This window comes from Symphalangus syndactylus, chromosome Y, assembly GCF_028878055.3.
Source record: "Symphalangus syndactylus isolate Jambi chromosome Y, NHGRI_mSymSyn1-v2.1_pri, whole genome shotgun sequence".
Classification (NCBI taxonomy): Eukaryota; Metazoa; Chordata; class Mammalia; order Primates; family Hylobatidae; genus Symphalangus; species Symphalangus syndactylus.
Genome location: NC_072448.2, coordinates 9,706,565 through 9,731,834, shown reverse-complemented (window position 1 = coordinate 9,731,834; position 25,270 = coordinate 9,706,565). Strand labels below are relative to the sequence as shown.

The window sequence follows — 25,270 nt, the reverse complement described above, 5'->3', positions numbered from 1 at the left end:
TAGTAGGTTCCTAGTAAATCTGTGCGTCAACAGGGATGAACAGAAGCCACCATAAGGGAAGGGGAAGGTGTGACGGAAGAGCCCTTGATATTTTCTTGTATTAATGTGCAGTATTAATGATAACGTGCAACATTCTGTCCTACCACAAAGTAGGAGGGAAATGCACTCCCTTTCCAACTCTCCCTGCAGCATTTCTCTAGCAATCTCAGCACCACACGAGACTGGTCGTGTGACTGACCACACATGACCAGTCTTACTCCCGCCCTTTCAACACACCTCACTGAAGACTTAATGAGCAACCTAAGCCCAACCCCAGGAACCCCATTTGTCAGCCCTTTTAGTGAGGTGGCAGCGCAGAGTCCAGCCCCGGTCTCGGACGCAGTGACCACGGCGCTGGGGCAAAGAAACACGACTCTAGGGTTGGGGCTCCCCCGTACCTTCTAAAGGATTTCGAGAAGCGTCGCTGAGTTACTAAGCAGGTAGCACTTCAGGGTAACGGACCCGGCCACATGCCAGCCCCTCTACCGCGGACCCGCAGGAAAACTTGACTCCCATCGTCCCCCACCGTCCCCTCCTGGAGCGGCCCAGGGGCGCCCCCTGTGGCCTCTGTGCGTCGGGATACTCACCGCGTGGTGTAGCTGGGGCTTCTCCACGCAGTATAGTGGGTGCCCCACGTGGCCACTGGGAGGAGTGGCGCGCCTTAGGCGCAACCTAGGGTCACAGTGTGTCTCTGAGTCCCCCCTACTTCACTGCCATACCGGGGCAGACCCCCGGGGGCAAGCCCCGCTCCGTGCGTGCCAAGTGCTGTGCAAAGCGCCCCTGGTACAGCTTCCCGCCGCGGAGCCCGTGGGGACCTGGAGAAGGCTGCAGCGCTAACCTGGAGGTATGGGAGGAGGAGGGCGGGGAAGCGGCCAAGTGTGGAGAAGGCGGTGGGGGAGGAGGAGGAGGAAGGGGTCGCCTGGCGCGGCCGAGGCTGCTGCAGTTCCGCCGCGAATCCAGTGGGGACCTGCAGCGTGAAGGAGGAATGGAAGAAGGAGGAGGAGGGGGAGGAGGGGGACGAGGGGGAGGAAGGCGAGGAGGGGGAGGAGGGAGGAGGGGGGAGGGGAGGCAGGAAGGGGAAGAGGGAAGGGAGGCAGGAAGGGGAGGGGGAGGAGGAGCAGCCAAGTCTTCTGCGTTCAGCCGCAGAGGTGGTGGGGACCTGGAGAAGGCGGCACCCTTGAAGTGGGAAGGGGAGGAGGGGGAGGGGGTGGCAAGAGGGGAAGGAGGTGGCAGGAGGGGAAGGGGGCAAAAGGGGAGGGGGTAGGGGGAGGAAGAGGACCTGCTTAGTCGGCTGAGTTCCACAGCAGATCCTATGGGAACCTGGAAAAGGCGGTAGCATGAAGAGGGGAAGGGGAGGAGGGGGAAAAGGGGGAAGAGGCGGTCAGGAGAGGGGAGGGGACAGGATGGGGAGGAGGAGCAGCCGAGTCTGTTCGGCCCCGGAGCTGCTGGGGACCTGGAGAAGGCGGCAGCGCGAAGGGGGAGGGGGACGAAGAAGAGGGTAGAGAAATAGGAGGGGGAGGGGGAGGAGGGGAATGAGGCCGGGGAGGCGGAGGGGGAGTGACGGAAGGCGGGGAATCGGCCCTTTCTGATGCGATGGGCGGACGTTTAATTCCTTCCGCTCTTGGCTGGTCCATGCGGTCGCCGCAGCTGACAGCTGTTGAGGGCCGTCGAGGCTGGACGTGCGCCCATCACAGGTGCCCCGCTAGCCGGCCCTCCTGCCTCCTGTCACACTACCCAGGCCCGTGGTACCCCGGCTGCTGAGGGGGCGACTGCCAAAGCCTTCAATGCCAGCGAGAAGGCGAACTTGGGTTTCCAAGAAAGAGACTTTCACTAGCTTTGAGGGAAGTGTGGGCCCGACCCTGCAAGAGATTCAGAGCTTTCTCCCGGGAGGGCAGAGTTTACCTTTCTAGAAAGCCGCCTTCTGTGAGAGTCTTGCAGAAGTTTTTATTGGAACACCGGCATGCCCTTGGAGAGGTCAGGACTAGAGGAACCAAGTCATGCTGCCCAGGGGAAATGCTGAGGGGACAAGGCTGAGCGGGATGCTGTTCCGTGTAGGTTCGGAATAACTCTTAAACTGGCCTCTACTCCGAAATCCCCTTATGGAAACCTGCATTTTAAAACACCTTGCAGAAGATCACCGAGTTCCCTCCACAGTTGTAATTTATGTCCAACTTCCCAAAGGCAGGGCCTAGGGCCAGAGTGGAGACTCCATACCCATGAACTATGCAAGCCACAGAAGAGTGGCTACAAAGTGGAAGATGTGTTTGAGGGTAGCTTGTGCCTATTTCTTAGGGTCCCACTCTGCTGAACTGGCTGAATAACTCTTCACCTGGTCTGTGTAAGCGGAAGGGGCAGAAAAATGGGGTGTGGTGTCTGAGTTACAACCCTTACAATTAGTTGAATGAACTGTCCACTGGCACGTAATATTTTTAAACAATTTGCAGCATAATTGTAATTAGCAGTGGGAATGTGAAGCCGCGGTGCAAGTGTCCTGAGCAATCTACCGTTAGATAGTCTCATGATAGTTTATCCACCGGGAAAACCTTATGGTTATATTTGCTGAAGTCAATCGTAGACCTGCCCTCTGATCCGGCAGATTCCACTGCTAGATATACAGAGCACAATAGTCTCATATTGAAAAATGTTCATACTGTCTTGAGGCATAATTGCCCCAAATAAAAGCAGTGGAAATACACATCGACTGCTGCATGACAAACCAACTGTAGTCTGTACACATGATGGAATACTACTCAGCAATAAACAGGAAAATGATGCACAGAATGAACGAATTAATCTCACAAACATGTTGAGAGAGAGAAATCAGACACAAGAGTACAACCTAAGATTTCACTTATTCTGTAACTGAAATTGAAATGCTTAAGTGCAATAAGCAAGTGGAACCCATGGTGGTAGATGCCATAAAGTGGTTACCAAAGTGGGAAGGTGGTATTGACTAGGAAGATGATACAAGGGAATCTTCTAGGGTATTAGAAATAGCCTGTATCTTGATCTGAATGGCAGCTACTGGAGTACATTCATATGTAAATATTCACTGGGCAGTACAGTTCAGACTGAAGTATTTTATGCCCTTCACTATGTGCATTTTATACTGCAATAAAAAATAAAAATAAATTTAAAATCAACCCCCTGCCCAAAGCAAGAACTTCCAAACAGAGTGTTGCTTATCTTACAAGAAAGTGAATTGACCTATTTGCCCAAGTTTCTCATTCTCCCTGCAGCCTGACCTACCCAAATCTCCTTTCTTCTGCAATGTGGGAGAAAAGGGCATGCCCTTTCACCTTGGAGGCCTTCCATGCTCTGTGACACGTCCAGGCAGAGCTGGAAAAATGACACACTAAAGTTCCCTCTTTACTTTCAGTCTGTTCTGCTGCTAAAAGCAACCGTTAGTGCAAAGTCATCAAAGACCCTTGAAGTAAGACAGAGGAGCAACTTGAGCTTCACCATCTGGCATCTTTCAAAGAACTGCAGCCAGGGCAACTTGTGGGAGGTGGGGGGTGGCATGTGTATACAGATGCAAATCAGTGGCCTGGACAAGGTCCAGTTTAGGGACTTTTACATCACTGTGGTCTGTTCCCAAAGGTAAACACCCCAGACTTAGAACTATTTTACCATCATGTTTGCCGTTAAGCCCCCGAAGCTAAAAATCCCTTTCCCTAAAAATACTATTAATTATTAATATATTTAAACAATACCAGATGGGTCCCTGGGTCTTTAAAACCTTAACCATAGTCTTTTGATCATTACCCTTGAGTAAATCGCCTCTTAAAACTGTCATCTACTGACTATATACCTAAAGAAGTATAAATCATTCTACCATAAAGACACATGCACATGTATGTTTATTGCAGCACTACTTAAAATAGCAAAGACTTGGAACCAACCCAAATGCCCATCAATGAGACTGGATAAAGAAAACGTGGCACGTATACACCGTGGAATACTATGCAGACATAAAAAGGAATTCATGTCCTTAGAGGGAGTTGGATGAAGCTGGAAACAATCATTTTCAGGAAACTAACGCAGGAACAGAAAACCAAACACTGCATGTTCTCAATTGTAAGTGGAATTGAACAATGAGAACACATGGACACTGAGAGGGGAACACCATGCACCAGAGCCTACCAGGGGGTAGGAGGCAAGGGGAGGGATAGCATTAGGAGAAATAACTTTAATCCGTCTTGAGTTAATTTTTCTATAAAGTGTAAGGAAGGGGTCCAGTTTCAATTTTCTATATATGGCTACCCAGTTTTCCCAGCACCATTTATTAAATAGTGAATCCCTTCCCCATTGCTTGTTTTTGTCAGGTTTGTCAAAGATCAGAGGGTTGTAGATTGTGGTGTTATTTATAAGGCCTCTATTCTGTTCCATTGGTCTAGCTCTCTGTTTTGGTACCAGTACTATGCTGTTTTTGTTACTGTAGCTTTGTAGTATAGTTTGAAGTCAGGTAGCATGATGACCCTAGCTTTGTTCTTTTTGCCTAGAATTGTCTTGGCTACACAGACTCCTTTTTGGTTCCATATTTTCACTCGCATCTGTGTGAAGAGACCACCAAACAGGCTTTGTGTGAGCAAAAAGGCCGTTTATTTCACCTCGGGTGCAGGCGAGCTGAGTCCGAAAAGAGAATCAGCAAAGGGAGACAGGGCAGGGGCCCTTTTATAAGATTTGAGTAGGTAAAGGAAAATTACAGTCAAAGGGGGTTGTTCTCTGGCGGACAGGTGTGGGGTCACAAGGTACTCAGTGGGGGAGCTTTTGAGCCAAGATGAGCCAGGAAAAGGAATTTCACAAGGTAATGTCAGCAGTTAAGGCAGTAACAGGCTATTTTCACTTCTTTTGTGATTCTTCAGTTACTTCAGGCCATTTGGATGTATACGTGCAGGTCACAGGGGATATGATGGCTTAGCTTGGGCTCAGAGACCTGACACATATGAAATTTAAAGTGTCTTTTTTCTAATTCTGTGAAGGAAGTCAATGACAGCTTGATGGGAATAGCATTAAATCTATAAATTACTTTGGGCAATATGGCCATTTTTACAATATTGATTATTCCCATCCATGAACATGGAATTTTTTTCCATTTGTTTGTGTCTTCTCTCATTTCCTTGAGCAGTGGTTTGTAGTTTTCCTTGGAGAGGTCCTTCCCATCCCTTGTAAGTTGGATTCCTAGGTATTTTATTCTCTTTGTAGCAATTGTTCACTCATGATTTGGCTCTCTGCTTGTCTATTACTGGTATATAGGAATGCTTGTGATTTTTGCACACTGATTTTGTATCCTGAGAGTTTGATGAAGTTGCTTATCAGCTGAAGGAGTTTTGGGGCTGAGATGATGGTGTTTTCTAAATATAAAATCATGTCATCAGCAAACAGAGACAACTTGACTTCCTCTCTTCCTATTTGAAAATCCTTTATTTCTTTTTCTTGCCTGGTTGCTCTGGACAGACCTCCCAATAATATGTTGAATAGGAGTGGTGAGAGAGTGCATACTTGTCTTGTGCCAGTTTTCAAAGAGAATGCTTCCAGCTTTTGACTCTTCAGTATGATATTGGTTATGATATTGGTTATGATATTGGTTATGGGTTTGTCATAAATAGCTCTTATTTTTTTTGAAATATGGTCCATCAATACTGTTTATTGAGAGTTTTTAGCATGAACGGTGTTGAATTTAATTGAAGGCCTTTTCTGCATCTATTGAGATAATAATGTTGTCTTTTGTATCATTGGTTCTGTTTATGTGATGAATTACATTTTCTCATTCGTGTATGTTGAACTAGCATTGAATTCCAGGGATGAGGCCAGCTTGAACGTGGTGGATGAGCTGTTTTATGTGCCACTGCATTCAGTTGGCCACTATTTTATTGAGGATTTTCCCATCAATGTTCATCAGGGATACTGGCCTGAAATTTTCTTTTTTTGTTGTGTCTCTACCAGGTTTTGTTATCAGGATAATGCTGACCTCATAAAATGAGTTAGGGAGGAGACCTTCTTTTTCTATTGTTTTGAATAGTTTCAGAAGGAATGGTACTAGCTCCTCTTCGTACCTCTGGTAGAATTCAGCTGTGAATCCATGTGGTCCTGGGCTTTTTCTGCTGGTAGGCTGTTAACTAATGCCTCAAGTTCACAACATATTTTTGGTCTATTCAGCGGTTCAGCTTCTTCCTGGTTTAGTCTTGGGAGGGTGTATGTGTCCAGGAATTTTTCCATTTTTTCTAGATTTTCTAGTTTATTTGTATACAGATGTTTATAGTATTCTCTGATGGTAGTTTTTATTTCTGTGGGATCAGTGGTGATATCCCTTGTATCATTTTTTATTGAGTCCATTTGATTCTTCTCTATTTTCTTCTTTATTAGTCTGGCTAGCGGTCTATCTATTTTGTTAGTCTTTTCAAAATCCATCTCTTGGATTCACTGATTTTTTTTGTAGGGTTTTTCATGTCTCTATCTTCTTCAGTTCTGTTCTAATCTTACTTATTGCTTGTCCTCTGCTAGCTTTTGAATATTATTTTTCTTGCTTCTCTAGTTCTTTTGCGATGTTAGGGTGTCAATTTTAGATCTTTCCCACTTTCTGATGTGGGTATTTGGTGCTATAAATTTCCCACTTAACACTGCTTTAAATGTGTCCCAGAGGTTCTGGTACGTTGTCTCTTTGTTCTCATTGGTTTCAAAGAACTTCTTGATTTCTGCCTTAATTTCAATATGTACCCCGTAGTCATTCAGGAGCAGGTTGTTCAATTTCCATGTACTTGTGTGGTTTTGAGTGAGTTTCTTAATCCTGAGTTCCAATGTGATTGCACTGTGGTCTGAGAGACTGTTATGATTTTCATTTTTTCATTTGCTGAGGAGTGTGTTACTTCTAATTAAGTGGTCAATTTTAGAAAAAATGCTATGTTGTGCTGAGAGGAATGCGTAATCTGTTGATCTGGAGTGGAGAGTTCTGTAGATGACTATTAGGTCCACTTCATCCAGCGCTGAGTTTATGTCCCTAATATCCTTGTTAATTTTCTGTCTCATTGATCTGTCTAATATTAACAGTGTGGTCTTAAAGTCTCCCACTATTATTGTGTGGGAGTCTAAGTCTCTTTGTAGGTCTCTAAGAACTTGCTTTATGAATCTAGGTGCTCCTGTATTGGGTGCATATATATTTAGAAGAGTTAGCTCTTCTTGTTGAATTGATCCCTTTGCCATTATATAATGCTCTTCTTGTCTTCTTTTTTAATCTTTGTTGGTTTAAAGTCTGTTTTATCAGAGACTAGGGATCCAGTCCCTGCTTTTTTTTTTTTTTCTTTCTGTTTGCTTGATAACTATTCCTCCATGACTTTATTTTGAGCCAATGTGTGTTTTTGCATGTGAGATGAGTCTCCTGAGTACAGCACACCAATGGGTGACTCTTTATCCAATTTGCCAGTCTGTGTGTTTTAACAGGAAAATTTACCTCATTTACATTTAAGGTTAATGTTCTCATGTGGGAATTTGATCCTATCATCATGATGCTAGCTAGATATTTTGCACATTAGCTGATAAGATTTATTCATAATGTTGTTGGTTTTTATATTATAGTGTGTTTTTACAGTAGCTGGTACCAGTTATTGCTTTCCATATTTATCGCTTCCTTCAAGAGTTCTTGTAAGGCTGGCCTGCTGTTGACAAAATCCCTCAGCATTTGCTTGTCTGGAAAGGATTTTATTTCTCCTTCATCTATGAAGCTTAGTTTTCGCTAGATATGAAATTCTTGGTTGAAAATTCTTTCCTTTAGGAAGTTGCATATTGGTCCCCACTGTCTTATGGCTTATAGGGTTTCTGCAGAGAGATCCACTGTTGTAGTCTGATGGGCTTCACTTTGTAGGTCACCTGACCTTTCTCTCTTACTGACCTTAACATTTTTTTCTTTGTTTCATCCTCGGAGAATCTGATGGTTATTTGTCTTGTGTTGCTCGTCTCAAGGAATATTAGTGGTGTTCTATTTCCTTAATTTGAATGTTGGCCTGTTTTGCTAGGTTGTGGGATTTCTCCTGGATAATATTCTGAAGTGTGTTTTCCAACTTGGTTCCATTCTCCCTGTCATTTTCAGGGACCCTAATCAAGCATAGGTTTGGTCTTTTCACTTAGTCCCTTATTTCTTAGAGGCTTTGTTTGTTCCTTTTCACTCTTTTTTCTCTAATCTTGTCTTCCTGCCTTATTTCAGTAAGTTGAGCTTCAATCCCTGATATCCTTTCTTCTGATCAATTCAGCTATTGATAGTTGTATATGCTTCACGAAGTTCTTGTGCTGTGTTTTTCAGCTCCATCAGGTAATTTATCTTCTGTTCTAAACTGGTTATTCTAGTTAGCAGTTTCTGTAACCTTTTGTCAAGGTTCTTATATTCATTATACTGGGTTAGAACATGCTCCTTTAGCTCAGAGGAGTGTGTTATTCCCCACCTTCTGAAGCCTACTTCTGTCTAATTTATCAAACTCCGTCCAGTTTTGTGCCCTTGCTGGAGAGGAGTTGCAATCATTTGGAGGAGAAGAGGCATTCTGGTTGTTGGAATTTTCAGCATTTTTGCGCTGTTTTTTTCTCATCTTCATGTATTTATCTACCTTTGATCTTTGACACTGTTGACCTTTGGATGGGGTTTTGTGTGGGGGTCTTTATTGTTAACGTTGATATTCTTGCATTCTATTTGTTAGTTTTTCTTCTAACAGTCAGGTCCCTCTTCTGCAGCTCTGCCACAGTTTGCTAGAGGTCCACTCGGATCCTATTTCCCTGGGTGTCACAAGTGGAGGCTGCGGAACAGCAAAGATGGCTGCCTGCTCCTCCCTTTCGAAGCTTAGCTTGCTCCTCCCTCTGGAAGCTTTGTCCCAGAGGGACACCAGCCTGATGCCGCTATAGCTCTCTTATATGAGCTGTCTGTCAACCCCTGTTGGGAGGTCTCTCCCAGTCAGAAGAGACAGGGGTCAGGGACCCACTTTAGAAGGCAATCTATCTCTTAGCAGAGCTCAAGCACTGTGCTGGGAGAACCCTCCTTGTCAGAATCCAGTGCTCTCGTCAGAGCCAGCAGGCAGGAATATTTAAGTCCACTGAAACTGTTCCCACCACAGCTGCCCCTTCCTCCAGGTGCTCTGTCCCAGGGAGATGGGAGTTTTATCTATAAGCCCTTGACTGGGGCTGCTTCCTTTCTTTCAGAGATGCCCTGCCCAGTGAAGAGAAATCTAGAGAGGCAGTCTAGCCACAGCCACTTTGCCACAGGTGAACTCTGCCCAGTCTGAACCTCCAGGCCTCCTTAACACAGTTGGGAAAATCACCTACTTAAGCCTCAGAATGGCAGATGCCCCTCCCCACACCCAAGCTTGATTGCTCCGGGTCAACTTCAGACTGCTGCTCTGGCAGTGAAAATTTCAAGCTAGTGGTTCTTAGCTTGCTGGGCTCCATGGGAGTGGGACCTGCTGAGCAAGACCACTTGGCCCCCTGGCTTCAGCCGCCTTCCCAGGGGAGTGAATGGTTCTGTCTCATTGGGGTTCCAGATGCCACAGGATTACGAAAAAAAAAAAAACCTCCTGGAGGTAGATCAGTGTCTGCCCAAACAGCCACCCAGCTTTGTGCTTAAAACCTGGGGCCCTGGTGATGTAGGTACGCAAGGCAATCTCCTGGTCTGCGGATTGCAAAAACCATGAGAAAAGCATAGTATCTATGCTGGATAGCAGAGTTGCTTATGGCTTCCCTGGCTGGAAAAGGGAGGCCCCCCACTCCTTGCACTTCCTAGGTGAGGCAGCACCCCACTCTGCCTCTGCTCACTCTCCATGGGCTGCACCAACTGCCTAAACAATCCCAGTGGATAAACAGCATGCCTCAGTTGGAAATGCAGAAATCACCTGCCTTCTCTGTTGGTCTCACTAGGAGCTGCGGACTGGAGCTGTTCTTATTTGGCTATCTTGCCAGATCCCCCCTCAACATTCTGTTTCTAAGGTTCATCTATATTGCCGTATGTAGATGTTGTTTGTTCATTCCCATTGCTGTCTAGTATTCCATTGCATGTGTTTACTACTTTTTATTTTTTTAACTGTTGGTGGACATTTATGTCCTTATCAATTGCGGACTACTGAAAACACTGCTTGAACATCATTATATATACCATCTTGTGCATATGTGCACGTGTATTTATAGGATACCCAGGAACATAATTGCTCATAGGCATGCATATCTTCAAGTTTGCTGAACAATTCCCAACAGTTTTCTCAAACTACATACATAGTTTAGAGTTTTCTCTTGTCTTAGGTTTTTACCATGGGACTACAAAAATAAAATTAAGGAAATCAAACTCCAGGATCAGAAAGGAGAACTGGAGTAGTAGCTTAAGGATTTCCTTGTCTGAAATCATGTGTCCCCTGTAACTGAAGAACCTCCTAGCTCTGCTGAGTCCCTGGCATTGGCAGTGTGAAGGCTGACTCCACCCACACGTACAGACAGGGGCAGGGGATACACCAAATATGCTTTTGAGGGAGGACATCTAATTAGGCAGAAGTTCAGCACACTAGGGGTAAAATCTCAGCACGACAGCTGTCATCTTGCTCTACAGTCGTAATTTTTTCCCACCCACTTAACTTTTCCAGTGATATTGAGATAGGGGAAATCTAACATAGAATGAAGGGTGTCATTCCTTTTTCCCAGATAAGTTCAGGGAGATGACCCCCAGCTGAAGATAGCTGGGCTGAAGACCAGTGAAGGAGGAATTCCTGGTGGTTCCAAAAACGGTTCCTGGAGTTGTGGTCACATAGGAGAGATAGAGAAGAGACAGGATAACACCCTGGCACAGCCTAGTACCATTGTCCTTACCCTAAAATCCTAGTACAAAAAAAAATCATAAAGTTATGCATCATCTGGAGTCGAGAATATGATGATCTTAGAATTCAGGGAAGGAAAACTAGTGATGAAGGGTGAGGAAAAAAATGACCACTAAAGTAGGTTCTATTTGGTATCATTAGTTTAGCTTGTTCTTGTCATTTAGATATTTTCACTGAAGAATTATTACTCAGGGCCAGGGAGCCAAGGAGAATATCCTTTAAAGGTACCCAAAGAGAGACATTTCTAAAATAAATGTTCTATTCAAGGATTGGTCATTAGGCAAAAAAGAGAGGCCACAATCCCTCCAGCTATGACTTTCCAAATAACAGCTTGGGAATCAATAAATGATTTTTCATTTATATCCATTATCTAATGTTAATCTGTTGCCTTCATCCCTCTGATCATAGTCTCCTTTCTTCTGAACAGTGTTTCAGTTGTCTAAAGCCTGCAGAATTCCCATGGCAACACCAACACTGGAGGTGCTACAATTATTGTTTGAAATGGTAACAATCCACTATTCATTAAGCACCAATGTCACAGGCTCAACTAGATGCTCTGCAAATATCTGGATCCTCAAAACAACCAGGCAGGGAAAGTACAATTATCTTCATTTTGTTTGTGAGGATAATTAACTTGTTTTGTACACCCAGTAAACAGTAGAGTTGAAATGTAAATGGTAATCGGACCCCAATCTCTTTGCGCACCATTCCAGTACATTTGAAAGTGGAGACTCTTTTTGACAAGTCAGACCCTTTCATTAGATCATTAGATTGCTGGTGTCCTAGCCATACCTCCTAGGCCAATGATTCTCAACAGGAGAAATTTTGCCACTGAGGAGAAAATTGGCAATATCTGAAGCTATCTTTGGCTGCCACAACTGCAGGGGAAGGGTGTCACTTACATCCGGTGGGTGGAGACCAGAGATGCTACCAAATGTCCTGCTCTGCACAAGACAAACTTCATAACAAAGAATGTTCTGGTCCCAAATGTCTGGAGTGCCAAGGTGGAGAAATCTTTCACAAACATAAAGAATTCATCCTTTAATAATTTCCACTTAGCAGTGCCTCTCACACCAGCAACACATTTTCCTTCAGTAAAGTAGGTCTTGCACTACCCAAGCGAACAAAGAAAAAGTTCTGCACAGCAGAAGAGTAGAGCTAAGCCCTGGGTCTCCACCCCCCGTGGGAGATTCATACACACGTGGGTCTCCACACAACATGGCATATTGTTAAAAGGCTAACAGACTGGGTAAATATTGGCCATATGTGTGATCAGAACTGACCATCATGGAGTCCTATAGAGTATTTGACTAGTCACCCAAAGAAACCACTTTTGTAACCTCAAGAAACACCTAGCTTCAGAGGCTCAAGAGTAGTACAAATGATGACACCTGGCATTACTCTAGTGCCTGCAGATTTCAAAACAATTTCACATATATTTGTTCCCCTCCCCCACCTAATTAATCTGTCTTGTAATTATGATATGGGGCAGAACATACAAAGCAAACGTTAAAAATTTGTTGTGAGGAGTGTAGTAAAATGAAAAAAAATAAAACAGAATGTCCTTTTCCTGCCAAGTTACTTAACCTCTCTGTATTCTATTAATCAAGTAAATAGAGAGGATGAGCCAGGGAGTTCCAGATCCCCAAGGAATGCTTGGTACAAAAAGGTCAAGCACCAACAGTTTATCAGGGCCTCCTTTGCCTTGCTGTGCAGTAAGAACCAAGCAAAGAAAACTGCTCTATGCGTGATTTCTTGATTCTTTTCTTTGGGACTATACTTTATGAAGTCACATTTGGCAGTAACTGGAGGTATTTCTGGTTGTTTTAACTAGGAAGGATGCGGGGAGCTGCTACTGGTATTTGGTAGGAAGAAGCCAGATATGCTGCTCAACTTTCTACATTGCACATGAGAGACCCTCTCCAACTACATCCAAACACAAGACAAAGAATGACCTGGACACAAATGTCAATAGTGCCAAGGTTGAGAAGCCCCGCTTTATGGTTAAAATTTTTCTGGTCAAAATCATTCTAATAAATCAGAATCTAAGCGTCAGCCTGGGACTTTTTTCGTTATTTCAACTTTGGTTGTCTTCCTTTCTTCATGTCCTTGCACACAGCACAGATGAAAATATATTGCCTCGAAAGATGATAAGATTTCTTCTGCCTTTCAGTGGAATATAGAACAAGGGGAAAAAGGACCAGAAAAAAAGTGGCTAGTCAGTATTTCTGAAGGTATGGTCTTCATGACCGTGGGTATCAGCATCACTTGGGTGGGTTTTTAAAAATAGATTGTGAGGACCTCCCCAAAACCTACTTGTAGAATCCCTTGCAGTGCCATAAGATTGACATTTTTAGCAAGATCCCTTGGTCATTATCCCGTGCAACACAGTTTGAGAGCCACAGATGATGTGGTAGTATGATGCAGAAACTGACACTCAGAAAGGCTGGGTGACTTGTCCAACATCATGCAAATAGCATGGGACAATGCCAGAAGCCATCCTGAGCTCTGGATTTGATATTAAAAGAAGGTGGAAAATATTCCTAAGTGTATGACTAACAAGCAAGGATCAGATCCATTCATAGCCACAGAAGAAGAAATGACCATAACATTTGGCCCAGTTCAGCACAACCCACAGCCTGCTAAGTAACTTGCTACATTTTCCTGTGGTTTTCTCAAGTTTTCTCCCCCATTGTCTTCATGACTAAGAGTAAAAAGAATGCTACATTGACTTCTTTTAAATTTCTTAAAATAATTGATTTCCATCAAATTTTATTTTTCAGAAGCACAGAATTCTTTTTTCTCACATTAACATGTCAAGAAATGACAAATGTATATATAAACTACACAAATCATTAGTCCTCTTGATTTTCCAAAAGGAAAACTCCTGCAGAGTCTATTGAAAAGTCTTCTTACTCAGAAAATAATTTGTTGCCTCTCATCTTGGCAAAATAAACTTAGCCACTTGATGGGAAAGTCTGAGATTTGGAACAAAAGAAAGCTGTTTTGTACATTATAACAGATTATGTGACAGCTTTGAAGGTATCAGTTTGCATTTCTGTAAGTCCCATTTTGGATTTTAGCAGCAGAATGATTGAAAGAACAGAAGATATTCAGTCTTTGAAAGTTGAAGGAGGACATGAAGATGAATAACTTGGGGAGATGTCTTGCATAAGAAGGTCTTATCCATATTTCTACAGAAAACTGGACAATAACCAAGTGTGAAAGTTATGAAGACTCAGATTTTGGCTGAATATAAGAAATTCTACCAGCCATTCTAGCAATTCTACTCCTAAGCAATAACCAACATAAAGGAAAACATATGTCCACAAAAACTTGCAGACAAATGTTTCTGGTAGAATTAGTCATAATGGCCAAAAGGTAGAAACAAACCAAATTTCCATCAACTGATAAAGGGATAAACAAAATGTGATCTATCCATACAATAAAAGATTATTTGGCCACTAAAAGGAATGAAATACCAATATGTCATTCACATGAGTGAACCTTGAAAATTGTATGCTAATTGGAAGAAGTAAGTCACAAAAGACCACATATTATATTATTTCATTTATATGCAATGTCAAGAGTAAACAAATCCACAGAGTAGATGTAGGATTGGCTAGGAGTTCAGAGATGGGGACTGAGGAGTTGAGAACATGACAGCTAAAGAGTACAGTGTTTCTTTACAGGCTAAGGAAAATGTTCTAAAATGTATTGTAATAGCACTTGCCCAACTTTGAATACATTAAAGATCACAGAATTTTTCACTTTAAGTGAATGAATTGTATGGCCTGTGAATTCTGCCTCTATAAAACAGAAGGAAGGAGAGAAAGAAGGAAGAAAGGGAGGGTGAGGGAAGGAGAAAGGAAGAAGGAAGGAAAGAAGGAAGGAAGGGAGGGAGGGAGGAAATGACTTATAACAAATCTAGAAGGAAGGCAACTTTCGCTGGAGGTGGTGATATCTCCTTCCATGACCATATACAAGCTGAGCCCAGATTACCATCAGCCAGAGAGGCTGTACTATGTGGGCAGTCTCACTATACGACCTTTAGATTCTAAAATGTAATAGTCACTGTTTCAATGTTTTATCCTTTTCCTGTTTCCCTAATTACAACATGAGTACTGCAAGGCTAAAGAGTGGCTCTGGCCAGTGCAGTGGCTCACACCTGTAATCTCAGCACTATGGGAGACCAAGGCAGATCACGAGGTCAGGAGTTTGAGACCAGCCTGGCCAATATAATGAAGACCTGTCTCTACTAAAAATATGAAAAATTAGCCAAGTGTGGTGGTGGGCACCCATAGTCCCAGCTACTTGGGGAGGCTGAGGCAGGATAATCGCTTGAACCCAAGAGGCAGAGGTTGCAGTGAGCCAAGATTGCACCATTGCACTCCAGCCTGGGCAACAGAGCAAGACTCCATCTCAAGAAAAAAAAAAAAAAAAAAGAGTGGCTTCTATCTATTCATTCAGTTGATTCTTTCATTCAATCTTAAATTGCTAACTTAAGGCAAAGCCTTGCACTATTTCTCTCTCTTAATAATATATGTGTTTTTTGCTTTACAGTTCCCCAGAAGCCGATAATAAGATAAGGAGGACTGATGTGCAAGTGATTTATTAAGAACAGGTTCCCAGGAAAACTGGTAAGGAGTGAGCATAACAGGGTAGGATAGGGAATAAATCTAAGTAACAGTGTGATTACTAGCAAAGTCCCAGTCTCACTCTGGTCATGAGAGGAGCTCTGGGGTATCAATTACATCTAAAGTTTCTCCCACATTTGCCAAAAAATTTGGGCTTTAATATTTTTGCAAGTGCCAGTCATGGACTGTGGGATGTCCCCAGGGTGATGTGAACTCCCAGGCACTTCCTCCTCTTTGTGAGTATAGGGCAACTGCTCCAGAACCCGACAGGACATTCACAGATGTTGGTCATTAGAAGCAAACTACACAGATGCTGGTGAATATGACAGGCACACAGAATTGGTAAAAGAGCTGAGATATTCCAGACGGAGCACCAACAGAGTCCACTACACTTTTTGATTGAATATATGTTAAGCTCTAAAAGCTATTTATGATTTTATTCCTATGTCCAGAAGTCCCGAACAAGTTTGCAACCCCCAGATTTCCACTGAGGTGAGGTATGAGTCAATCTTTTCATTGTCCTCCTTACTGATACATGCTTTGGCTGGCATCTTTGCCTACATTCAGCTTGTTTCATTTCATACACTAAAAATCTTCTGAAATTGGTAATCTGCCCATAAGCACCACAGGGAATTCCTTAGAAGGTTTAGTATTCATAATAGCACCCCAAAATGGAATTGCAGTTCTGCCTCTTACTTTAGGGTTGGGCAGATGCCAAAAGCTGCAAACCCATGGAACTATTATCCATGACTGGGTACACTTACCAGATTTGTTTCCTTCTCATAAATTAACACAAATAGGCCTATGATGCTAATTCCGGAGACACATACTTCAGGTTTCTCTAATTCATCAATCATCTCATGAGCTCATTAGTTGATTAACACTTTTTTCGTAGTGATTAAGTTAGTGCATATGCACACACATAAGATTGTGTAATCACTTAAAACACAGCTGGACACATAGAAGCTCTACATCGATGTTTACTATTATTACATAGGTACAGAACTTCTTTCAGGTCGTATGATGATGTCTTTGTCCTCAAAATCATTCTTCCTGCCAAAGGGCTTACAACTGTTTTTCTGACCTATTTCAATTTTTAAAAATTGTTTCTATATTTCCTTCACTTCTGCTACTTCTTGGTAACACTTTCTTCTTTCAGGTCCTCTAAGGTTATCACATGAGATGGGGTTCCTGTCAAAATTCCTCAACACCTCACAGAAGACAGCAAATATTCTATATATTGAAAAATGAGGAATTCTTTTTTAAAAGGGCAGAAACTAAAAGAGCTCCCAGAACCTTTTGACGTACATTTGGATGCTGAGGAGAGAGCCAAGGTGCTTTGTTCCAGAATATGTATCTCTCATTTGTGTCTCTGAAAGTGTGCAAGTTGAAATTCAATAAATACAGGAGCATCTGTACCTCTTTCTCTTCCTCTTGTTAAGTAATTTCTTTTTCTCCAGTCCGTCCCCAGCATTTCACTTTATGGTCAGCACTTAATAAATGCATGACACCAATTGATGTTAGAATAGAAAGCGTTACAAGAGCACAGAACATTCTAGAAAAGCCTAGGAGATACCAGTGGGGAAAAACATCATTATATAATAAATTTATAAAAACTTTACAATGGCCTGGGCATGGTGGCTCACACCTGTAATCCCAGAACTTTGGGAGGCCAAGGCAGGCAGATCACCTGAGGTCAGGAGTTTGAGACCAGCCTGGCAATACGGAGAAACCTCATCTCTACTAAACATACAAAAATTAGCCAGGCGTGGTGGCGGGCGCCTGTAGTCCCAGCTACTCGGGAGGCTGAGGCAGGAGAAAGGCGTGAACCTGGGAGGCAAAGGTTGCAGTGAGGTGAGATCGTGCCGTTGCACTCTAGCCTGGGCGACTGAGCGGGACTCCATCTCAAAAAAAAAAAAAAAACTTGTTGGGAGATAATTGTCTCAGATCCAGTACAAGGTGGGTCAAATTGGGTTTTACGTTTTTAAACGGTTGGGAAAAATTAAAAGAATAATATTTTATGGTGTGAAACTTACATGAAATGCAAATTTCAACATCTGTAAGTAAAGTCTCCTTGGAATATAGTCACACCCATTCATTTACGTACTTGTGTATGGCTGCTTTCTCACTATACCAGCAGTTGCCAGAGACCAACTGCCTGCTCACTAAACCTAAAATATCTGGCCTTTTATAGCAAATGTTCTGTGGCCTCTGATTTAGAAAACTAAAAATGCACTTTGTTTCCTTGGATTTTTTTTTTTTTGTCTGCTTTTGGCTTTCATCATTTCCCTCCTGGAGTTTTATGAGTACAGAAGAAAAAATTACCTTCTATGTATTCATCTCTATTAACAGCTCCATTATTTTGTTTCATTTATAGTGAAGAGAATGCAGACTCCTTTGGTCAAGACAAATTTCAAATTGGATTCTACTACTCTACATATCTGAGCTTTTAAAGACACATTTGTATTACTTCTGGAAGCCTTAGGTAAATGTATTTGGGATTCATTTTGTCTGTAGAAAGCACCTGCAGCCCCACTTCTTTCTAGAACAATATGATCATAACCAATAACAATGTTTCATTGTTACATTTGTGTATACTATTCTCAAACCATTTGACAAACAATTTCCCTCTCACTAATTAGTTTTTGCTTTTCCCTTTTTTTTTTTTTTTTTTTTTTGAGACGGAGTCTTGCTCTGTCGCCCAGGCTGGAGTGCAGTGGTGTGATCTCGGCTCACTGCAAGCTCTGCCTCCCAGGTTAATGCCATTCTCCTGCCTCAGTCTCCCAAGTAGCTGGGACCACATGCACCTGCCACCATGCCCAGCTAATTTTTTTTTTTTTTTTAATAGAGACAGGGTTTCACCATGTTAGCCAGGATGGTCTGTATCTCCTGACCTGGTGATCCGCCCGCCTTGTACTCCCAAAGTGCTGGGATTACAGGCGTCAGCCACCGCACCCGGCCAATAACTAGTATTTTCTAAGTGTCATTGAAAGCAGCGGGCTTGCCTTGCAAGTTTAATCTTACTTTTGTACACATGCTTATTAATTGGTTTTCCTCACTCCAAAGGTGAGTGGGGCTTGCACTCATCTGCCCTGGATCCAATTACACTAAATACCACATGCTTTGAGATCAGAAAAGCAGAGGATTCTAAAACATCTATGTCTATATTTGTCCTTTGATACCCTATAATTCTATCTTGTCTTAAAAACCCTAGGCCACTCAGAAGAAGTAAATTCAAATTGGAATTTATTTTTATGGCATAAACTTTTCAACAGGGTGTGACTTCTAGGACATGTCTCGCTGTATAGATAAAAATGTTTGTATATAAAATCTTCAGATTAATCAAGATTTAAGGAGGTTTTCCCAGTACTTTGGGAGGCCTAGGCAGGCAGATCACAAGGTCAGGAGATACAGACCATCCTGGCTAACATGGTGAATCCTCGTTTCTAGTAAAAATACAAAAAAATTAGCTAAGCATGGTGGCGCACACCTGTAGTCCCAGCTACTCGGGAGGCTGAGGCAGGTGAATGGCATGAACCCAGGAGGTGAAGCTTTCAGTGAGCCAAGATCTCACCAGTGAACTCCAGCCTGGGCAACAGAGGGAGACTCTGTCTCAAAAACAAAAACAAAAAACAAACAAAAAAAGATACAGGGAGGTTTTCAAAAATTCAACCCACTTTTTGCACTTATGACAGTAGACATAGCATCCTCTCCACACTTTGAACATTGCAAAATGCAGTCATCCTTCTTCTCAACTTTTTACCAGAGGAGATGCTTGTTGAAATTCTAGATCACACATTAAACATGATTCCTTTGCTTTCATGGAGAAATTTCCCTCCACCTATAATGCCTTTTTTTCTCTGTCACCTCCCTTTCCTTTCTCCTTTGCCTGTGTAACTCCCACTGAAGTGGCATTGTCTAGGGTAAATATCCAGTGTTCATTGTCTCCCACCAAGATTCAGGATACAGAAACACATGAACAGTGAATTTAGGAGTGGAGGGTTTACAGGGAAAAGAAAGAGAAAGGAGAGCAGCTCTCTCTCTGGTGAGACTGGTTTGATCAGGTGTTACATAGTGCGTGGAGAAAGCTGATTGCCCCACCCCAATTTTATTATGCAAATGGGGTTTTTGCCTGGCTGGTGCCATAAGGTCTTATCCTTATGTACATGTGGTTTAGCAAAGGAAAGGGAAGATGTACCCCCTGTTTTGAACATGCCTAGTCCCAATGAGAGGTGAAGCCAGGTGGGCTTCTGGGTGGGGTGGGGACTTGGAGAACTTTTGTGTCTAGCTAAAGGATTGTAAATGCACCAGTCAGCACTCTTTGTCTAACTAAAGGATTGTAAATGCACCAATCAGCACTCTGTAAAATGGACCAATCAGCACACTGTAAAATCAACCAGCGCTCTGTAAAATGAACCAATGAGCAGGATGTGGGCAGGGCCAAATTAGGGAATAAAAACCGGCCACCAGAGCCAACAGCAGCAACCCACTGGGTCCCCTTCACACTGTGGAAGCTTAGCTGTTTCGCTCTTCACCATAAACCTTGCCGCTGCTCACTCTTTGGGTTCCCACTACCTCTATGAGCTGTAACACTCACTGCAAGCCTCTGTGGCTTCATTCATGTAGTCAGCAAGACCATCCGGAGTAAGGAACAACTCCGGATGTGCCACCTTTAAGAGCTGTAACAATCACTGGGCGGGTCTGTGGCTTCATTCCTGGAGTCAGCGAGACCAGGAACCCACTGGAAGGAACAAACTCCGGACGCGCCACCTTTAAAGGCTGTAACACACCGCGAGGTCTGTGGTTTCATTCTTGTAGTCAGTGAGACCAAGAACCCACCAGAAGGAAAGAATTCCAGACACACCAGGTTGCCTTTTCCTACTGGCACAATTGTTGGCATTCCACCATGCAAACTTCTAGCTTGCTTGTCTATGTCTGTAGCTCGATTTTACACGCTGCTCTTTGTTAGAAAAGATAATGACTTTGGGGCTGGTTTTCATTAAAAGGAAAACCTTACTGAGGACTTCTGTAACCTCTCTATCTGCCTCAAAAATTTCCTCTTAACTCCAGCATTATCATTAGCCTCTCTGGACTTCCTGGAGGAACACTCCCTGACTTACCTCACCACTCTCCGCTAGGAGCTCTAGCTTCCTGTTCATACCTCAGGATCTTCATCTTGCTTGTTTCCTCCCAAAAAACTCATCTCCTCAAAATCAAGGCTGTCATATTCATTTTTTAGACTCAGAACCTGGTTCCCAATAACAAATAACCACTTGAAGAATATTTGTTGAACGTTGTTATTAAATAACAATTTCAAGAGGTGAGAACAATCAGCATCAGTAATTAGAGCACCAGCAAATCAAGAAACATTCTCAAAAGGAATCAATTACAACCTGCATGACAGCTTCCTGGAGGAACCTGACTTCCACAATAGAATCACTTATTGGGCGCAGACTTGAATGCCATGTCCAGGTGTTGAAAGTTGCAGATGACTCACGATTCTCTTTAGAACTCTGTGATGTAGTATTTCAAAAGCAAAACCTTTCAAGATCAAAATCTGGCCCTTAGTAAAGAATAAACCATATCTCCAGAAAAGGACAGTCCACGGGAAATCACAGGGACACTATCCAATCTCAGGGCTGCCATTTTTGGTTATAGAATAAATATATTAAAGGCCCTTCTACAGAGTAATTCAGTGTGACAAAGAGGTAAATGTAGCTCCCAGAACAGGGGTGCTTCCCAGCAACACATTAATCTATGTACAGTTCAGGAGGCAGGGCTCTCTAATTTGGTTTCTCACAAAAAGAAGTCCAATCCACTCAAAACCCTTTGAATGCCAGGTGTGATAGCTCACACCTGTGATCCCAGCACTTTGGGAGGCCGAGGAGGGTGGATCACAAGGTGAAGAGATTGAGACTATCCTGGCTAACATGGTGAAACCCCATCTCTACTAAAAATACAATAAATAAATAAATAGCCGGGCATGGTGGCAGGCACCTTATAGTCCCAGCTACTTGGGAGGCTCATGCAAGAGAATGGCGTGAACCTGGGAGACAGAGGTTGCCATGAGCGGAGATCTCACCACTGCACTCCAGCCTGGGCAGCAGAGAGAGACTCCATCTCAAAAAAAAAAAAAAAAAGAAGAAAGAAAGAAGAAAAAACTGTTTGAAAACTCTGTGCTCTGATAATTGTGTCCTGTCTTTGCATATTTGCAGCTGATCAACTGTGTTATCATTGAGTCCTGTCTCCTTGACATTTCCACAATGAAGGGCCATCAGGGGGGCAGAATAATTTGCTTCTCCTAAGATAAGACTCTCTAAATGTTTTGGTTCATAAAGTGAGAAGCCCACTTAGCTGCTAATCACAGGAGCTTGTCAACATCACCCTTGTTCCAATACCCACAGTCCCCTAACTCAACTGTCCCTCCAGATGCTCACAGTCCCCCAACTCAACTGTCCTTCTGAGACTGTTAAGTAAAAAAAAAGAAGGAACAGGGAAATTATTTCCCTAAGAAGCCTGTTGGGAAGCAGCAGTAACCTAAGCATAGGGGCCATGCCACTTTGTCTTCTACTGCAAGATTTTAATTTTCACAAAAATGTGAGTCATGAGATTTGTGGTGTTTTCTCCTAAACTAATATTTGGATTTCTTTTTTAAAAATGATCCTTTTAGGTGCTACAACATGATAGAGCAGGAGCACCATCATCTCGGACAAACACCACCACTTGAAGTTCCAGCTCCCTTTCTAGCCTCATGCATTTCAAAGAAATCACTTCTCTTCTAACTACAAGCAACCAGAAGGAGCAGACACGAAAACAGATAAAACAGCTAAGGCACAGATGGAGGTGGGGGTGGGGGAAGTCTCTTGGGTAACTGCCAAACTTCACCCTCATACAATGGGACCCAGTAAAACAGTGGGCCTTAATAAGCACATTCCTTTCCCTTCAGGTACACTAAGATAGGGAAGCTAAAGGCAGACTCAGGGGGTGGCAGGGGTGGGGAAGCATGCCTGCAGCTGCAGGAAGATGTATGGGAACAGACACACAACTCTTCCTCCCAGGTAAGCACAACAGAGATACACAGAAGCAGTCCAAGCCTCTGATAAACTCTTCCACCCTGAATCCCTAAAAACTCTAAGTCTGTAAGGGAGTGCGGCTTCTGACTTAACTCAGTCAAAATCCCTCCCAGGTTTGAAATAAGCCTGTTGACTCTTCAGCCACCATTTGTGTTTCTCTCTTCTGTCTTTAATTCTTAAACATCAGACCTGGGAGACTGCATCAAGATCACTTAAATCTTCTGACGTTCTTTTAAACAGCTCCACTTCCTTCTCACACTTGTCAGGTTTTTTTTTCCCCCTTTTTGGAGGGTGGTAATATAAAAAATCTCCTGTATGTCTACACATATGTATTTAAATACACACACACATACATAATATATACACACATGTAGTTTAAGATACACAAAATAATTTTTAATAAAAGATTTTGGATGTTTATGAAAAAAAATTAGTGCATCTTATGTATATACCAGAAAACTATTTGGTTGAATATCTAGATTTAGTTACAGATTTTTAAATTTCACTTATAGCAAAGTCTTTTTTAAAAAAAATTCATCACCAATTATGCTAGTACTTGGATTATTACTTCCCTCGTATTCATTTTTAGTGCCCAATATTTTTCATTCCTTTATAACTCCCTACCTGTATCCAGGAGAAGGGACAAATTTAACTCAATACATCAGCCAAAAATTTGAGTGATTCTTTAAAAAGACCTGGCTATTTCCTCTGACCCTCTGCTTTAAAACAAACAAACAAAAAACAGGAAACAGACTCAATTCCTCACTTGGGAGTAATTATATTTGAATCCTTTTGTAAAATCTAAAATTGATTTTTTTGAGAGGTATACACATTTTATTTGGCCTCTTACATAAGATTAGATAAGCAGCCAGCCAACAAAATTCAAGAACACAACTGAGGCAGACAACACTGCATAAAAACAGCTCAGTTTCCATACCTCTTTACAATTTCACAAAGTTAGGACTAAAGAGAAATGGGGTAAAAATACTTCCAAATTGCCTTCTTAGGGTCCATAAATTCCACATTCAGCTTCCTTGCAGCCTCTGCTCTCTCCTTTGACAAAAATGTCCGGCAGCATGCAATCTGTTCAGTGGGTTAATCCACAGCAGTTTAGATACAACCTATTTATTCTTGCTATAGGATATGTGGAGCCGAGACCACCTAGTCAGCCACACTGTCAGGATGGAGGTAATCATATGCAAAAAGCTGGAAATAGAAAATTTATTCAATTTGTGAATAAGATTAGAATTCAAACATAGTCTCAAACAAAAGGCCAGGGCTGTTTTGTAGCCTCATGTGGTTGTTTTCTGAGGGACATGTCATAGGCATCATTTTTGATAGAAAACTGGCTGAGAGCAATGCTGATACATTGCTGTCATTAAAGAGATGTGCATTATTTACTTTTTCTGCTTTTGAAACTCTTTATTGAAATATAATATATAAGCAGAAAAATTCTGAACTCATAATTGCACAACTCAATGCATTTTGCCAAAATGCTCCCCCTGTATACTGACCACCCAAATCATGAAGAGTCCTCTCCTGACCTCTATCCGTATAAGGAACCATACATCCAACACTGTAAATTTGTTTACCTGTTTCTGAACTTTAAGGCAGCAGAATCAGTCTTTTTTGTGTTGCTTCTTTTGTCAATATTACATGTTGTAGCAAGCAGTGGGACTCCATCTTCGTCACTGAAAAATATTCCATTGTGTGAATAAAACATAATTTTCCCCCTTTTCCATTGTTGATAGGCTTTGAGTTATTAATAAATGATGCCAATGTGAACATTCTGGTCCATGCTTTTTGGTAAATATATATACACGTTTCTGTTGGGCATGTTCCTGGGAGTGGGACTGCTCATCACAGAGAAGACATATGGTCTGTTTTAGTAGACACTACCCAGTAGCTTCTCAAAGTCTTTGTATGAAGCTACAGTGCCTCCAGCAATGTATGAGAGTTCCAGTTTTCCCATATTTATGCACTACTTGATATTGTCAGTTCTTCCTTTCTTGATTATAGCCATTCTGATGGGAAAGCAGTGCTATTGCACTGTGGTTTAAATTAACATTTCCTGGTGACTAATGAGTTGGAACACCTGTTCATGTCTGTATTGGTCTTTGGATATCCTTTTTGTAAAGGGTCTGTTGAGATCTTCTGATCATTTTTCCATTGAGATATCCATCTATAAAAGGAGTTGTCACCATTTTTCTCTAAAGGGCCAGAAAGAGCACATTTTAGACTTTAGAGGCCTTATATGGTATCTGTCACAACTACTCTGCATAACAGCACAAAAGCCACAGACCATATGTAAATGAAGGGGTGTGGCTGTGTCCCAGTAGAAGTTTATTTACCAAAACAGTGAGTGGGCTGAATGTGGTCCACAGACAGTGACTATCCACCACTGGTTTAGAATATCTGTGTGGTTTTTGACTTTTAAACATTAACAAAATTGGGCTGTATACCACAGCTTGCTAATTGTCTACCCAATATCCATTCTTGTGTTATTTATTGGTAAGATAATACTGGGGAAGTTAGTGAAAATACCTGGCTGAAAAAATTGTAGATATTGCAGACAAGGTGTTAGTTAGGTGGAGGACTATAGTAATTTTGAGAAGCTATCTCAGCAAGGATGCCCCTGCAATAACTCAATGCAAAGCTGAGATCAAACATGCAGAAAGCAGCCCAGGGC

At 42.4% G+C, this 25,270-nt stretch overlaps 1 long non-coding RNA gene across 3 annotated transcripts; it reads left to right on the top strand.

Annotated features, from left to right (window-relative positions):
* The first annotated feature begins 284 nt into the window (after positions 1 to 284).
* Positions 285 to 24,366, top strand: LOC134736104 (uncharacterized). Of its 3 annotated transcripts, XR_010119818.1 has the most exons (7): positions 381 to 883; positions 3,909 to 4,116; positions 12,706 to 12,853; positions 15,435 to 15,511; positions 16,668 to 16,842; positions 17,886 to 17,993; positions 22,179 to 24,366. It is a non-coding gene; the product is annotated as an uncharacterized lncRNA (long non-coding RNA). The 3 variants fall into 3 exon arrangements; XR_010119817.1 differs by lacking the exons at positions 15,435 to 15,511; positions 16,668 to 16,842; positions 17,886 to 17,993; positions 22,179 to 24,366 and adding an exon at positions 11,299 to 11,375 and having other exon boundaries at positions 622 to 883; positions 12,706 to 12,925; XR_010119819.1 differs by lacking the exons at positions 15,435 to 15,511; positions 16,668 to 16,842; positions 17,886 to 17,993; positions 22,179 to 24,366 and having other exon boundaries at positions 285 to 883; positions 12,706 to 12,925.
* Positions 24,367 to 25,270: the final 904 nt, after the last annotated feature.